Consider the following 17,689-nt stretch of genomic DNA (forward strand, 5'->3'; position numbering starts at 1 on the left):
AAAGTCAGTGCAGTTTCTGCCCTTGCCTGCACATATGCGCACTGAGAGTAGCACCACCAGCCCTGTGTCCAGTTCTCCTGAGTCTTAGGGCACTTCTTCCGTGTGTGTGTGGGGGGGGGGGGGGGGGGCGGGAGATTTCTGAGCTGCTGAAAGCCGGGAGCTGCATCTGCCGCCTACTGCTGATCCCTGGGAGTGCCTCTGCAGTTGTACATGCCCCGTCCTAGGCAGGCCAGAAAGTGGGGGGGGCAGGCGGGGGTGGAGGGGTCCTCTGTCTTCCAGCCCAGCCATGTCACACTCTTCCCACAGGCCAGAAAAGGTGGTGGCTAGGGGTGCAGGAGTCTCTTCTCTCCTAGCCCAGCAAAAATCACACTCTTCCCAGCCTTTTCCCTGGGTCACAGCTGCCTGCCAGTCTTCCCAGAGCCTGAGCACTATGGCTCCTCTGTAATCTGACACTACTCCTCAGTTCAGGGGCCAGTTTAAGTCTCTGGAAGGACAGGGATAAAATCGGAAGAGTGGGCGGAGGGGCCCAGGTATGGATTTTTTTGTTCTTTGTCACCCTTGGGCCCACCTAGCTGACCCCTGGGCAGGAGAGATCAGCTGTGGGAGGCAGGAAAAGAGCCCACCTCCTAGCTTTTGTGTTCTCTGCTCCGTCCTGGGATCCCCTGCATCTCTGCACCTGCGGGTGCCCCGGCTGCGTTTCCACCACTGTAGATGCAGGCTACATTTCCACCACCGCAGTTGCGGGCCGCGTTTTCTCCTCCGCAGATGTGGGCTTCGTCTCCACAGCCGCAGGTGCGGGCCATGTTTCCACTCCACTCCCTTCCCTCTTCCCTGCTCGCCCAATTTGCGCACCTTCAAATAATCCTTCTACGAGTCTCTTAGCTATGCTGCGTGATGAGCAGAGTCCTTTGATGGGTTATGTGTCCCGTTTGTGATAAGATCCAGAGGAGAACTCAAAAAGTGCTCCCCGCTGTCGCCATTCCTATGACGTCACTCTATTATATTATATTAATAAATGAAAGAGAATGATAGCAAATCTAATCTGAGCCATCAGGGCCAACATATAGGCTGAAACTACGAGAAATTAAAGGTTTTATTTCTCGTCCTTAATACATGCCTTTTTATTTTCCAAAAAGCAACTATTACCAGATATTATAATACATATAACCAATATATCAAAGACATAAAATAAATGGTGAGGAAAATGTAATGAGGAATGCTCATGTTTTGTGGTAATTAACACTAACGAACAGTGTTATAACCTCACTAATCTATTTAAATACGGGGGAAATAATAAAAGAGAAATATTTTATTAAAAATTATACATTACATATTATGTGGGTTATCAGCATGAAATCAGCAAGTCTTTGTCAGCAATTAGGATTTCATCATCAGAAGAAAAGTAGAGCTAAGACTTTTGTGGCTTTCATAAAGATTTTAACTGAGTAAGCTTTTTCTTTCTTCTTCTCCTTCTCCCTTTTTTCCCCTAAGATTACGATTTCTTTATTACACAGCAATAAAATCCAGTGCCAAGTTTACTCACTCGGTCAATAAAAGTTTTGAAAGGAGAGATTTTGTATTCTTGAATTTAGAAGCTGTTGCCCTATCTCTCATCTCTGAGAAATGATCTAACATCAAAATCTGAGGAAACCAACTTTTGATTAAGAATTGACAAAGTATTATGTTGCGATTCTGGAAAAAAATCAACACTGTACTCAGAAAACAAAATGTGTCCTTTCTAGTAAATAAAGTTGCAGGCAGGTACATGACAGTTTGTGGGAAGAAAGAGTTCTTTCAAACCCTCCAGCAGGCTTTTACACTGAATAAATACCATAAGTAAAAATCATATCTGTGAGATAGAATGCCACATCATTAAAAGTACAAAGGTTTGTCATGTGAAGTTAAGTCAACAATAACAGGCAATGCTGAAGTTGTATGATGTAGGTTTTGGTGCCAAACTTACTACCTGACATACAGTTTTACAAAAATAGTTGATTTAGATTTTTGATTGTCAGAAGCCAATTCAGTTGCTACTTTTAGGAAAGAAAAATTTATTTCATGGTTAATTTGGAATTAGGGGAGTTGACAATCCCAGGACTCTATTTGTGATGCACCAGAGAGTAAATATTAAAATAACTAACGATCCTGTACTACTTATTGCAATTACTGATTTTGAAAGAGAAAAACGTAAAATCAAGAAAAATAAAAAATGCCAATAAAAAAAAATGGAAAGTGGATATGAATAACAATTAACAAAAGCAATGTAAATGGTCAATAGTATATGAAAAATTATTCAATTTCCTGGTAGTAAATTTTTAAAAAATATTCTATTATAACAATATGAGAATATTTTTGCCTATTAAAGTAGTAGATTTGGTAAGAAATGATGATGTCTAAGTTTGGCAAGATTCTTGAGAATACAAATTAGTGTAAACTTTTTGAAACCCAATTTGATACATATATATGTATCAAGAGTACTTAAAAATGCATCCGCTGGGGCGCTGGGGCGGCTGGTTAGCTCAGTTGGTTAGAGTGCGGTGCTGGTTAGAGTGCAGTGCTCTTAACAACAAGGTTGCCAGTTCATTCCCCACATGGGCAACTGTGAGCTGCGCCCTCCACAACTAGATTGATACAACTACTTGACTTGGAGCTAATGGGTTCTGGAAAAACACACTTATAATAAATAAAAGTTAAAAAAAAATGCATCCACTTAGTGCAATAATGCCCTTGTTAGGAAATCAATCTAAAGAAAAAAAACAAAAATTGGACAATGATTTATTTACCAAAAACATACACAACCAGGTTTTTAAAAACGGAAATAGCCTCAATGTCCAAAAATAATGGAAAAGTTAATTATGGTTTACATACACTATGAAATATTACACTATTTAAAATTGTGTTAATGAAATGAAGAAAGGCTCACGAAACGATGTTTGGTGAAAAGAATATACAATTATTAATATAATCTGATTTTACCTTATAAAATGTACATATATACATATGTAAAAAATATATCCATATATGTAAAAATACACCTGGATTGATAAAAAATAAAATTTTGTGTCTAAACAGAGAAAAGAAGAATAGAAAAATGCATTACATTGTAATCAAAGTTACCTTTACACAGACAAAAAAATAAATAAACAATAAGAAATAAATACATCAATCTTGAATTAAAGATAACCATATATTTTTTTGTAACTTTCCATGTTTTCCAATTTCCCCATATTGAGTATTACATCTATTTGGATGTACCTCAACCCAAGGTTAGAAATAAAGGAAATTTATTGGCTTTCATAATACAATGGTTCTGGGAGGTATTGCCTAAAGGGTGGCTAAATATCAGGGCTTAAAAAGAGTTTATCAGGATTCTGTTTGTCTTTTGCTAAGTATTTCTTCCTGTGCTGATTTCTGAGAAAGGCTCTCCCTTAGGGAGGCATTTCTAGGGACTAAATTTTTTTAGGTTCAATCTAGGTGCACAGCAAAACTCCTAAAATGTTCTGTTTGTCTGCCTTGAGTCATGTGTTCAAAATGAACCAATTGCATGGCAGGAGAATGCTAAGCTCTGATTAACTCAGGTCATGTGGTTTGTGTTAGGATCTCCCGGAGCGCCACTCAGATCAAGTGGAATGGGAATTAGGAAGAGACAGATTCCCAAATAAAAATCTAATCTGCTGTCAAGAAGGAGGATGTAAACAAACCCTGATTACAAAAATCTATTACTTTTAAAAGAGGAGAAATGTTACTTAAAACTTTTTTTCAAACCCATTGCTACAACTCTTCCCTATCAACTCTGCACCCGATTTCCTTTCTCACCAGTGACATTTGTTAATCTGTTACTATCTTCACAGGAATAGAACTGTTCAGTTTGCTAGTGGCAAATGTATTAATCATAAGTTTTTTAATAGCAAGTGCTATTTCTTATGAATATTTAGAAAGAATGACAAGGTAAAAATCATATTTCCTGTTAGAATTTGAATTAAAATTTTAAACAAATGAATTAAAAATTGGTATTGTCAATATCTCTCACCCTATGCCTTTTTCTCCAACTGTCAGGTCAGACCTCTTATATAAAATGACTCTATTATGTTGCCTTGTTACTTTGAAGTATCATTAGATAAACAGGGAGTGATAAGAGAGAGAAAAGGATACAAGATTATTAACTTCATTTTGCCTAATACTACTCCTGCCTTATTTGGTAATGTTGGTGACATTTGTTAGTTTGTCAATATAACTTTCACTACGTTGCATTTGGGAAATTATTTCAAATCTATTTTTCAAATATATTATTTATTGCTCATTTTTCAGTAGTCATAATTTTTGAAATGAAAAACAGACTTTTCTTTTAAGCCTTCTTTCCTTACCTGAGTGAGTGATTTTGGTGAGCACCATCTTATTCTGCCTCAGGAAGATAATTTCTTTTTGAAAAACCATTTGTGAAGTAAATTCTCATAAGTAAAAAACATAATTACCATTAACTTTTATAAACATCGATTTACACTAAGACAACACCAAAGACCATTAAATCAGCTCCATTACTTCAATAGTCACATTAGTTAAACAACATAACAAGACATATTTGCTTTGTTAATTATACCAAATTATACCTGTTCACCTAGTCTCATTAAGTTCTTACAGAGCTATTATGTGTAATGTAGAGTTAAGATTATTCTTACAAATAAAACCTATGGGGTAATCAATGTTTACATAGTTCAGTCTTTATTGCAAAAATAAAACCAACAATTATCAAAATTTTCACTGAAAACAGGACACATTATTTCACACTCACCAAATAACTTGGCACCCATAAGTCATGAGATTTTCATTGCTGTAAACTATAAAACACTAGACCTCTGAAAGAACTTAATGCATCATCCTCCATCAATGACTGTAAAATGGCTACTTGATGTTTTGGTCTGGCAAGTTTCAGCTGCCCATGTGATATCCAAAATCCAAAGCTGTCCTCGTAAACGCAGAGCAATGCCCTGTAAGCTAAAGCTGGGGTGCAAAAGCAAGCAAAAGTCTTCAAGTCATGTTCTACTCTATATCACATACTCAATTCCTGAATTTTAGATTGCTTACAGGATAATCACACTGAGCAAGCAAGGAGCATTATCAGTATCTTTTGAAATAGTGTCTCTTTAATGTTTCATTTACCTGTACTTGCTGAAGATACTCATTTTTCATTGCTTAACAAAGTATCTCAAATTCCTGCCCAATCAGTGAAAATACTTTAACAACACCTCAGCACAATCAACACCCTGACTGGAGAGTTTGCCCAACCTGAATGTCTACAAAGGCGACTGTTTAGCAACTGTGCTAAGCATTGTCATCTACCTTCACTATAAGGGTGACAGAAAACAACCTTGTTTTGGGGACCTTTCACCTCATCTGTACCTGCTCCTTCTTTTCTTCACAACTGCAAATTAGTTGTCCATCCTTTGCCTAGCTTTATTTCTAAGGATACTATCCTGAGAAAACATAGCCCAAGTACAAAGACCAACTCTAAATCTGTAGTCTTACCAACAACTCTTGAATCTTACCTCCCTTATAAAAGAAGCATGCAAAACAGAAAATGAGCGTTAGCTTTGTCTTGAGAGAAGTTCGATAAATAGCTGAAAGTGAAGTATGCTTCAGACTTTAAAGATGTGAAGAAATGAGAGACGATGTATCCGTCAACACTGTAGAAACAGCTTAGCCACATTAATAACATTTTGGAGAAATGGACCATAATAGCATCAAGTGCTCCATGTTTTTTTTAGCCCATCTACAACAGTACATCAACAGGCTTTTCTAAAAGTGTGTAGACAAAATACTTTGAGCTGAGATCTATGGTTTTAGCCTCTAAAAATGATATCCACAGGTTGTCATGGTAACTCACAGGGTGCCATCTTTAAAAACATTAAATTCTGAGGAAAAATATACACAGAAATTTTGGCCCCAGAATCTATTCCCATGGACAAATTGCTTACTAGCCTGCACATCTATGCCCTTTTAAAGCTTTGCTTTGATTTTAATTTTCATTCCACCATTCAATGAATATAGAAGTCTGAAACAAGTGAAAAAAAACTTCTTTTATTACAGATTTTCCATGATAACTTCTATATTAGTTTTATATTAAATAAGCACAACTCCCACCACCCCACACTCTTTTCCTTTCAATTAACATTTTAATGTGAACTTTCCCCTTTTATCAATGGATACAATTTTTGTTCTTTGTTTTTTGTTTTGTTCTTAATATTGGCATCTAGCCAATATTAAAGCGAGAGATTTCTCCCTTGCTTTGGAATTGCAAGGCTTAGATGTCAGTTCATTTGTTCATATTTTGGAGACTGAGTGACCTTCCTTCTTCTTCTATAGAACTTATTTTTTTGTCGGTCATGTAGGATTTAGCAAGGTTGACCTAGAATATTTATTTTTCTTCACATTAGCATCTGCTAACCATCCGCTGATTATAAACTATTAGAAGACGGGGAGACTACCTTATAACTCTTTTTAATTCTGGAGTTAGAAGCACTACACACAGGGGCACAGTAAATATTTTATAACTTGGAACAAAACTTTAAAGATAATGGCATTATAAGGATCTTGGAGATCATCCAATGTACCCCCTTATTTTAGTAAATTAGAAAAGTGGAACAAGGAGAGGTGAAATATCTTAGCTCAATGTCATGTCTAGTTAAAACATGATTTCAATCCCCATTCTGCCAGTAACTGTCAAGGAAGCAAAACTGAGATTCTTTATTCACTAAACAAAGTAGCCGGTAGCCATTCCTGGTTTATATACTGCATTAGGTTACTGCTTTGAGGTTCCAATTCAATAATACTTTTTACCAGAGGGAATGTATTAAGCATTGTCCAAATATGAGCCATCATTAAGAGAAGGGATGCAAATAAAGTCTTTGAGGAAAGACGAGTGGGGAAAAAATTTTAAGTAGAGGAAAAAATATATTGTTCGTAATTCCCAGGCAACCTCATACCAGAAAGGTGACTGCATTTGGAAGACTAATAGTAGGGAAAATTCTAATCCATAGGCTGGCTCAAGGCCATCATCAATTAGGATGAAAATAACCAGTATAAGGCAATGGGATAATCCCAAATCTAGAATAGACACACAGAATATTTATTATAGTGCAGATTCTCCTTCTTCTCTGAATTTCTTTGTAGATAAGCTTGGACGTGAAGCTGTGCTGGGCAGAATCCCATGTGTGTATTTTCCGGGAAGATCCTCATGTCCTACTAGTTCATTTGTATCTGTACCAGAATCAATGGAAGGAAACGATTAAAGGGAAGGCAACACAGGTAATTAGGGAAAGACTTAATAATAAAACATGTAGAGATTATGATTTGTGTGTGTGATCTAAATTCCTAATCTATTGATTAAAAGGAAAGTTGACTAATAAGAACTTACAGGGATGTGAGGCCCTTATGGTTTGCAAAGTTTACCTATCTCAGTGAATACCTTCCACGAGTCTCAGATATCGGGAGAACAGTTGTTCTCATTGATATTCCTCGATGAGGCTCAGCAGGGTCAAGTGATTTATACAAAGTCACATACAAGGGAGGGTAACACCTAATCCAGGGCCTAAATATTTCCGAGAAAGACTGTTTTGCCCTTCCATTACTTTTGTGGGTCCCCTTCAAGACTATGCCACTATCTGAAGACTTCTTCACGAAGATTAGGCCGATGTTAGAAAAGGAAATAAAACAGATGTTTTATAATCAGTCAGTAGGTGTGGGAAACAGGTTTCTTGGGCTTAACATGAAGTTTGAATCAAAGGAACATTATTCTATGTGTCTTCTCCTACGAAAGATCATACCTGATTAGTTAGAGCCTCTATGAAGAAGAATAGATTATAGCAGAAATGACTGTCACCACTGTGAAAGCCATTTATACCACACTGTTACAGGGGTCACTTTAATACTCGTTTTACAAAAACAATGGTAACCGTGGTCAATGATGTTGCATCATCAAAGTTAAGAATAACAATTGTCTTTGTAAAGCACATTACCAATTATTAATAGTTATTAAGGAAGAATGGTTTAACAATTGTATCTATGCTAATAATCAACCATGGAAGTTTAGGAAAAGAATTGATGAATGAATGGTTTTTCAGAGACTGACTAAAAATATGACTTAGCAAACGGATTCTTGAAATTGAAATCTGACAGGAAAAGAATGGATGACAAATATTTTGACCATCTTGTACAAGGCTCAGGAGATTTCCCCAAGTTCGATCATGCCCCAGCCCTGGCCGAGCATTTAGCTGATAAAGTCAAACAAAACTGAATCAATTGTGACACTGGTAGAAGTTAGTTGGTAAAATTATCATCTATAAGATGATACACAAGTTAAATAGAAAGAGCTGAAAAAGCTTCTTGGATCTCATAAAGGAAGTATTGAAATGATCTAGGGTTTGCAGATCTTACAATCAAAATTCCATTGGGGTTCTCCCCAGAGACCTGTGGTAGAATTGGCCCCTTTGGATACATCATGTAATCATTAACTTCAAGAGGATACATACATGTGCACGTGTAGGCTTATATGCATGTGAGCCCGTGAATAAAACTCTGAGATGAATAAATCTGCTGCAAATAAAAATGTAGGCTTTCATATGTGCTTCCTTCCCCTTCTCTTTCATAAAATTTTACAGATCAGAATGTATGTTAACAATAAACAAACTCCTGATTTTCATTTGTTAACCACATACCATGTTTCAGCACTGTACTGAGGCACTTCACCCTGAAGGGGTTCAGAACTGGCCACCATAAAATAGGCCGCTTTGGCATGTCTATTATTTTGAGCTGAAGGCAATAAAGACCAACCCATCATACTCAGGAAAAGCTCTTTACCTGTTTAAACGCCTGAAGAAAGTATAAGTTTCCCCAATTTGCGGGGGAAATTTACATTTGTAAAGGAAATTTCCATTAGAAACAAGCAACTACCAGAGATGCTTTTTTTCTTGATTTATCTACATAACCAGGCAACCTTTGTTTATCATACATTTACTCCTCTCACTTTTCCTCAAATTGCCTCCCTTACCTGCCTAGAAGCCCCAAACCCCCATCTCTTTCCTTAACTCTGGATAGTATACAAGTCTCAATTATCTGGGCTGCTTTTGAGTCTCATATCTTTGTGAAATTTCCATGTGTACATACATAATTAAATTTGTGGGTTTTTTCTCATGTTTATCTGTCTTACCATGTTTCCCTGAAAATAAGACCTAGCCGGACAATCAGCTCTAATGCATCTTTTGGAGCAAAAAATAATATAAGATAGGGTGTATAAGACAGGGTCTTATATGATATAATCTATATGACATAATAGGATATAATATAATACCAGGTCTTATATTAATTTTTGCTCCAAAAAACTCATTGGAGCGGATTGTCCAGCTAGGTCTTATTTTCGGGGAAACACGGTATGTCAATTTAAGTCTTAGACCAATCACAGAACCTAGAAAGTAGAAAGGAAATCTTTCTTTCACTACAACCCATATTGTCTTCTTTAATCCTCATAACAAACCTAATAGGTGGGCATGATCACTTCCATCTCATTAATGAGGAAATTCAGGCTTCATGTCGTTAAATTAATTACAGACTTGGGATTTTAGCCAGGTGACTGCCTACAAAATCTGTGCTTTAATTGTTACAATGTTCAACCTATACTGCCCCCCAGCAGGAAGCAGAGAGACAAATAATGATTGTCTTCCTGGGTCAAGACAGGGAGGATGTTCAAGAGGCATATTATTACTTCAGTGGGGAAGAGAAGATTTTCCTCATTTCTTTTGTTTGGAAATGACCACACATGAGAGAAAACAGGGTTCCTTCCCCAGCCCATAGGCTTTGCCTCTGTCTGCCAAGTAGACACGGGTCTTTTAAAGGCCTCATTTACAAACAATGGGGTCTTTCAGGGGGTGCACAGTTAGCCTAGGATGCAGTTGCGTTTCCTGTGGGGGCGTGGCAGGCTTAGAGTTGTAATCTGGAAAAGGAGTTAATCAGGTCTAATCCATTTACTCAGAGAACACTGTTCATGTATCCATATTTCCTCCTGGGCTGACTAAAATGTCTGTCATCTGAAGAATACTGGGCACCTGTTTCTTTTGCAGGTTCATCATCCTTTACTCATAGAAAGTGTGAGGTGCGTCAGGCTTTGGATTGTCCTTCTCTTTCTATGTTCTGGAAATTTGGCCCAAGTCCTGGCATAGTATAACACACACACACACACACACACACACACACACACACACACACAACTCTCTTAGTTACTATATCCCTCCTCAGAAGGTCAGATTCATACAACCAACTGCCCACTTGACCTCTCCACATACATGTCTCAAAGGAATCTCAACCATATTATGTCTAAAATTAATTTCATAATCTGTCCCATAAGACCTTCTTTTCCAGTGTTCCCTGTCTCGGTGAATAGCACCACCATCCCACCACAAGCACAAACCTGAGACCCAGAAGTCACCCTCGATGACTCATTGTTTCTCTTTCCTATATCCTATCCATCACCAAGACCATGCCTCTATCTGCACTATAACCCTTCTGATCCAAAGTATTATCATTTCTCACATCGACTCCTGACAACATTTCACTGTTTCACCAACATCATTCTCAAAGCCAAATGAGGTCATGTGATACCTCAGCTTATAGTTCTTCCTTCACTGTCCATTGCATTTTGGGAAATGCATAACTGCTTAACATTGACTAAAAGGGCCTGCCTGACCCCCACCCACCCTCGCCTTCATACTTACCTGCCCCATGGTGCACCCTGCTCTCTCCATCTGCGTCTTACTTCTCAAGTGTCTTTCATCCCAGGAATGTTGCACATGCTTCTTTTTTTTGTTTGTTTTATTTATTGGGGTGACAATTGTTAATGAAATTACATAATTTCAGGTGTACAATTCTGTATTACATCATCTATAAATCCCATTGTGTGTTCACCACCCAGAGTCAGTTCTCCTTCCATCACCATATATTTTATCCCCCTTACCCTCATCTCCCTCCCCCCACCCCCATACATGCTTCTTCTTATGCCTGGATAATCTCTCTCGTGTTTGTCTAGTCAACACTGAGTTATCCTTCAGATCTCAATGAAGCCTTCCCTGCCTTCCCTCGCTAGATCAAACCTCCTTACTAAAAGCTGTCTTAACACTGGATAGCTATTTTCCAGGTGCATTAAACATTTATTTGTGTGTTCATTAGGTCAATATCGGTCTCCGCAACTAGATGATAAGCTACGTGATGGTAGAATCTGTCTTTTTGTTCACCATTATACCCCCAGTATCTATTTAGCACCTGTTCTTAGAAGGTGCTGTTCTTAAACTAACTGATTAACCAACCAACTAAATGAATGAATAAATGTGTTATGTTATTGATGTGCTAAGTTTCTGTAACTTGCTAGACTCCTAAAATATTAGAACTTCCATATGGGGGCAAGTCTTGGCTCAGGTCTTTCCTGAAATCTCACCTTCTCATTGAGAGTTACCCTGACCATACCATTTAATATACAGTCTATTCATATGCCACCCACCAGCACTTCCTAAGTCCCAGGCCTAGCTGTATTTTTTTCTCTTTCTTCTGTGGCATTTATCACCTTACAACACATTAGATAACTGCTTATTTATCTTTGTTCCATTTTTTATTAGATTCTATATTTGTCTATTTGGCATTTATTCATCACAGGGCCAATTATATTAAGTATATTTTCTTGTTTTCTTTATTCTTGGTGGTCTGGTATTTGTGGCCTCACTGACTGGAGAGAGACTGCCCTTTCCAGGTTTCGCCAATCCCTAGAGATCACAAAGTGCTCACCGGAGCGGGAGTGGAGCATGTCTCTCATGTGCAAACTAATCCATCCAGAGCACACCCCCAAACATCTCCTTTATCTGTCTCTCCATGCCTAGCCAATATTCCTGTGCCCTAAATCAGCTGAGGGCCAGGTCCCAGACAACTAGGAAAAGCCCCTGTACCCCAAACCCTGCTAGAATTCTTCAAACTCACCATTACTAAGCTGCTTTCCCTGCTCTGCCTTGCTGTTCTCCCACAAAACACAGTGAAGACTCTGTTTTCCCCTCACTCTCCTCTCCCACCTGCCTGACACTGGTGCTTCCCCATGTGGTCCTGACTGAATGGCTGTGCCCTTTCCTCTTAGGAAATGTGAGTAACAAAAATCTTCTGATGGCACTAGCCTCTCCACGTCATCACTCATTCACCTCCATAAGTTAAAATCCCACAGATACCATTCAGACAGTTATGATATTGTTCATCACCTGGTTTTCCTTCCTTCCCAATGGAACGCAAACTTCATAAAGTCAAGGAACTGATGTCTGTTTTGTTTCTCTTTCTGGTGCGTAATGCTGTGCCTGGCACATAGAGGAATTTCAATAAATACATGTTGAATGAATGAATGAATGAATGAATGAATGAATGAATACTTTTGGTCCCACTTCTGATACAATATTATTCCTAATTTGGGGTTCCTCTGGGACAGAAATTGTATCTTACTACCCTTCATAAGACCAGGCCCTCTCTCAGAGTCTGGAAAGTGGTTACAAGCTTCATAATTGGTCTGATTTACGTAAACTAGCCCATTGCATTCTGCTGAAGTTTTGCTGGTCCCCAGAACTCTCAGATGAGCCCTTCAAATTCTGGGGCCACCAATGGCTCCTGTTCCCGATAACAAGAAATCCTTTCTTGTATCTTTTACATGGGTTCCCAACCACAGAGAGTATGAGCGGTAACTAAGCGAGAGGCGAGGACCTGGGTCCAGAGCCCTGATCTGCCCCAACCCTGGGTGCTTGCAGCAAGTAAATTGATCATTATGGAAAGTGTCCAGTACTATCTTCCTTAGTATACTAGTGAGGGAAAGACAAATACAGAGCATTTGATGCCTTCAACACAGATTACGTTAGTGCCCAACTAGATGGCTTCTCAAGATCTCAATGAGCTTTATGAGTTCATGGTCCATCTTATGGTTGCCAAACATAACTACAATTTTTTATTTTTTTTATTTTTATTTTTTTAGTCTCATTGCTTTTCCTAGTTCTCCTTCTGAATTATAAAGGGAAGTCCAATGCTTAATCTTTACCTTTGAGGTTAAGTAGACCTATGCGAGGCTGTGTTTAAATTACATTGATTGTTTAAATTACACTCATTGTTTAAATTACATTGCTTGAACTTCTATTTACATTTACTATATTCTTAAAATATGTTTTAAGGCCAACTCTTATAAGCTCACTTTCTTCTCAGTTACACAAATGTGGCCTTGGAATTATATCTAGCATTCTCTTTTTGATTCTAGGAAGATGTTGTTGTGATAATAATCGCTGACATTACTGAGCACTACATGTACTATATTATTTTAATCCTAATCATAGATAAACCGAATTTTTAAAATGAGGAAAATGAGGCCCAGAACACTCAAGATATTAGCCCTTGGTCACACAGCCAGTAAACAGTAAGAGAGGGATTCCAACTAAGGCAGTTGTCTCCATAGACTGTGCACTTCGCTACGTACCCACGTGGCCTCTGTGGGTTGACTGAACTTAGTAACTTAATTCTTACTGGCTTAAATCTATTCTCCTTCCTCACTGTATATTTAACAAACACATTATGTTTATGGCACGTGCTAAACTCTAAGTTCTCCTGAGCCATATATTGTTCGTAGGATAGATCAGAAAACAGATGTAGATAGGGGCTACAGTGACATTAAAAAAGCCAATGGCAACAGCAGGGTTAAAACTTGGTATCCTGGAATTTTTATGGCGTTGGTATCCTGGTATTTTTATCAGTCTTTTGAGACTTCATACATTCTACTTGATTTTTAATTTCATGGATGTGTTCAGGGGCTGAAAGCAGAATCAGGTCCTGGATCAAGGTAGTAGCTTAGATGGCAAATTACTTTACAGACATTTTAGGACAGGTGGCAGCAGGCATGTTTGAGGATTCTAAGTTCTGCCCATTAGTATGCAGAAATACCGTCAGCTGCCTACATCATTTTCTAATAAACCAGGTCTTCATTATGTCCCAATTGCCCAAAGTGTGTTTGCCTTGTCAGACACAGATTTTTAAAAGCAGTTCTGTCTTGAGCCACTTTAGCTAACATGGATTTCTCCCTCCCTATTCATTTGCAGTCTGACTTTCTCGTGCTCTATCTCTTTTTTCAATACATTTGAAAAAGCTTTTATTCTCTTTAATCCCTTTGGCTCTTTTTAGCACAGTCAGCAATTTTGCTGACCTTATCTCTTTCCTCTTGGCTCCAACAGTCTGTTGTTTGCATTTCCAGAGTTTATTGACAGCATGTTTTTTGACAAGCCATCTTGAAATCTAATTGAATGTTTCTTTATTTAAATTTTCTTTCTCAGCAGAACACTTAGATGGCTGGATCTCCACTACTGCCCTTCTCATTAACCTTCTACCTGCATTCGTATTTAATATAAAACAGTTAAACATTCAAAACGTGCAAATCAATGCATTGACTTAAACTAATTAAAAGAAAATATTTTGAGAATATAGTAACATGTGGAGAAAAATGTTCTGCCACCAAGGGCAATTCTGTTAGAGTGCAGTTCAAGTTCAAAGAAAGCATCGTCATAATTTACTAACAACCTTCTTGGGGAACACATATTTTACTTTTTATTCCAATAGTTTTCCTAAGTGTACAGGAATAAAAATATTATCAAAAAGTCAAAGAGAGGGGCTGGCCAGGTGGCAGGTGGTTAGAGCTCCGTGCTCCTAACTCCGAAGGCCGCTGGTTCGATTCCCACATGGGCCAGTGGGCTCTCAATCACACTCAATTGAACTGTGGCCAGTTCAATTCCTCAAGTCCCACAAGGGACGGTGGGCCGTGTCCCCTGCAACTAAGATTGAACACAGCACCTTGAGCTGAGCTGCCACTGAGCTCCCGGATGGCTCAGCTGGTTGCAATGCGTCCTCTCAACCACAAGGTTGCCAGTTCGACTCCCACAAGGGATGGTGGGCTGTGCCCCCTGCAACTAGCAATGACAACTGGACCTGGAGTTGAGCTGCGCCCTCCACAACTAAGACTGAAAGGACAACAACTTGAAGCTGAATGGCACCCTCCACAATTAAGATTGAAAGGACAACTTGACTTGGGAAAAAGTCCTGGAAGTACACACTGTTCCCCAATAAAAGTCCTGTTCCCCTTCCCCAATAAAATCTTAAAAAAAAGTCAAAGAGAAAAGACAGAAAATGTTTTGGTATTCAGCTATATCATCCTGATTTGAGCAAAGCAGAAATCATACTTCATACAAATTTCAAATTGAGTATAACCAGCAACAATCAATATTTCAAAAACTGATGGCCACTGACACTTAAGATTATAATTCTCTTCATATATGCATTAGCGTTCTATTTTTATTCTCTTACTTAAATATCCCCACCCGTTCCCTCCCGTCTCCCACTCTTCATCTCTCTCTGTCTCTCTCTGTCTCTGTCTCTGTCTCTGTCTCTGTCTCTGTCTCTGTCTCTCTCTCTCTCTCTCTCTGCCAAATATCAGAAAGACCTTCCCTGAATATTCAACATAAAATAGCATCCCCCACCCAGAACCTCCGATTCACTTTATTTTCCCACACAGTATTTTTCACCACCTCATCTAGCCTATACTTACATGCTCACTTGTTCACTGTCTGTACCTTAAACATAATCTCAGTAAGAACTTGACTGCTAGTTTGCGATTGTATCCTCAGAACCAAGAAAAGTTCCAGACATATAATAGTTGCCCAGGATATATTTAATGAATTCATGAAAGACATTATCCTCCCTGACCTCCCAAGTCAAATAAACTTTGAAGACAAATCCAGATAAATAAAACACATCGTTGGACCAAGTGAAGTGGAGTGAGAGAGACCAGTGCTACACTTCAACTCAGGAACAACTAGACAACCTTAAAGTTAGACATTGAAATGCTGAACGAGCGCACAAGTGTCAGTAGCGTGGTTCATATTAGATTTCTGCCTGAAAAATAGGGTCAAGAGAGAAGGCCAGACGCACGAGCACTTAACGATCCCTCCCCCGTTGCATGACGTATGGTGAAGATGCATTCGGCAGCACTCCCTGATGTCTGAGGCACCCACAATTTCAAGCATGTTGCATATTTGCACTGGGAAATCCAGAAGAGCCTGAATGGATTTCTGCCAATCAGAAGACACCCGTTTTAAAGATGCTATAACTGAAGCAGACTTTCCTAGGCATTCTGCAAAGACAAATCTTCGAAACAGCCTTTATAGTCCCCTAAAAATTCTGTGTGTGGGAAAAACTAGGATTCCGATACGTGGGGTGCATGGGCTCTTAGGGTTAAAAGAAACAGCCAGAAATGCCATCAGCTCAAGTCAGCCTCTTTGTATGAGGTTAGCAAAGCCTTGCCTTCCTCTTGGGGACGATGAAGCCCTGTGCTCTGGTAATGGGTCCCTTGTCTAGTGACCCTCACACAGGGGACAATTACTTGTGGTGGCCCTAGGAATAGCAGGGTGTTTCAGAGTGCGAGTTCACTGCTCACACTGAGGACCTTCCATCCCTGAAGATACCCATGGCTTCTGGGGCCCAGCTTTCTGAGTTTCCCAGCCCAAATGACGAACTTTAAAAGAGGCAAAGTCCTTCACTCTCAGGTCCGTCCACGTGGCTGGGATGACTCACTGGTGAACATTCAGTCACAGTGCCTGGTGTATGTATTCTCTCTTCCACTTTGAGCTACCCTCATGGGTCTCCAAACGTCTTCGCATATCCATCAAGACACTTCTGTGCAAACCAAGGCCACAGAGCAACATGGTTAAAACCACTATTATGGAGTCAGACAGGCACAGACGTGAGTCCCAGGTGGTTCATGTCATAAAGCAAATCCCACTCTTAATTTCCATAGCCTCAGTTTCTTTATCGTTAAGACAGAAGTTACAAGAGTAACTATCTGTCTTTGTTTAAAGTTTAAATTATAAAATGCCTGTATACAGCGGCTCACACATAATATGTTTTATCACTGTGTGTTATCTATGATTTGTATTAGTATATTTGACTATAATTCATACTCAGAGTTTAAATCATGAAAATTTTCTAAGATTTTTGCTCTGAAAAAAATGGTAATTTCTCACCAGTGTATATATACTTATACTGCAAATATAACTTACATAAGACTTATGATTATAATTGAACTCATGACATTTTACATACATTTAAGTCTTGGCATGTGGATTTTTTTCTGATATTAATATAGATATATCAATTTCCTTTTTATTTGGTATTGGCTTGGTACATCTTCTTCCACTTTTTCCCAACTTTTCTGAGCCCTTTTCTTACATGTCTTTAAATACCATATCCTAGATTTTTGATATCCAATCTGTAAAATCTCTATTTCTTATTGTAAATTTAAGCTATATGCACTTATTTTATTTTAAAATTGTGATAAATACTAATTTTTACCACCTTATTTAGTGCTTTCAATTTATAATATCTTTCTCTTTTTTCCTTCTTTCCTGCTTTCTATCAGTTATTGAGCTGGAGCCCAATTTATTCTTTTTTTGTGTTTGTATTTACTCTCTACTGGCTTAGAAGTTATATAATCTATTTATTAAAGATTACCTTTAAATTGTTTGTATGCCTGAGTTAACAAAGTCTAAATTTGACCACTATCTCTCTCTCTTCCTCCAAAACTCACCTTTTCCTCCAACTT

The sequence above is a fragment of the Rhinolophus hipposideros genome, assembly GCF_964194185.1.
Source record: "Rhinolophus hipposideros genome assembly, chromosome: 4".
Classification (NCBI taxonomy): domain Eukaryota; kingdom Metazoa; phylum Chordata; class Mammalia; order Chiroptera; family Rhinolophidae; genus Rhinolophus; species Rhinolophus hipposideros.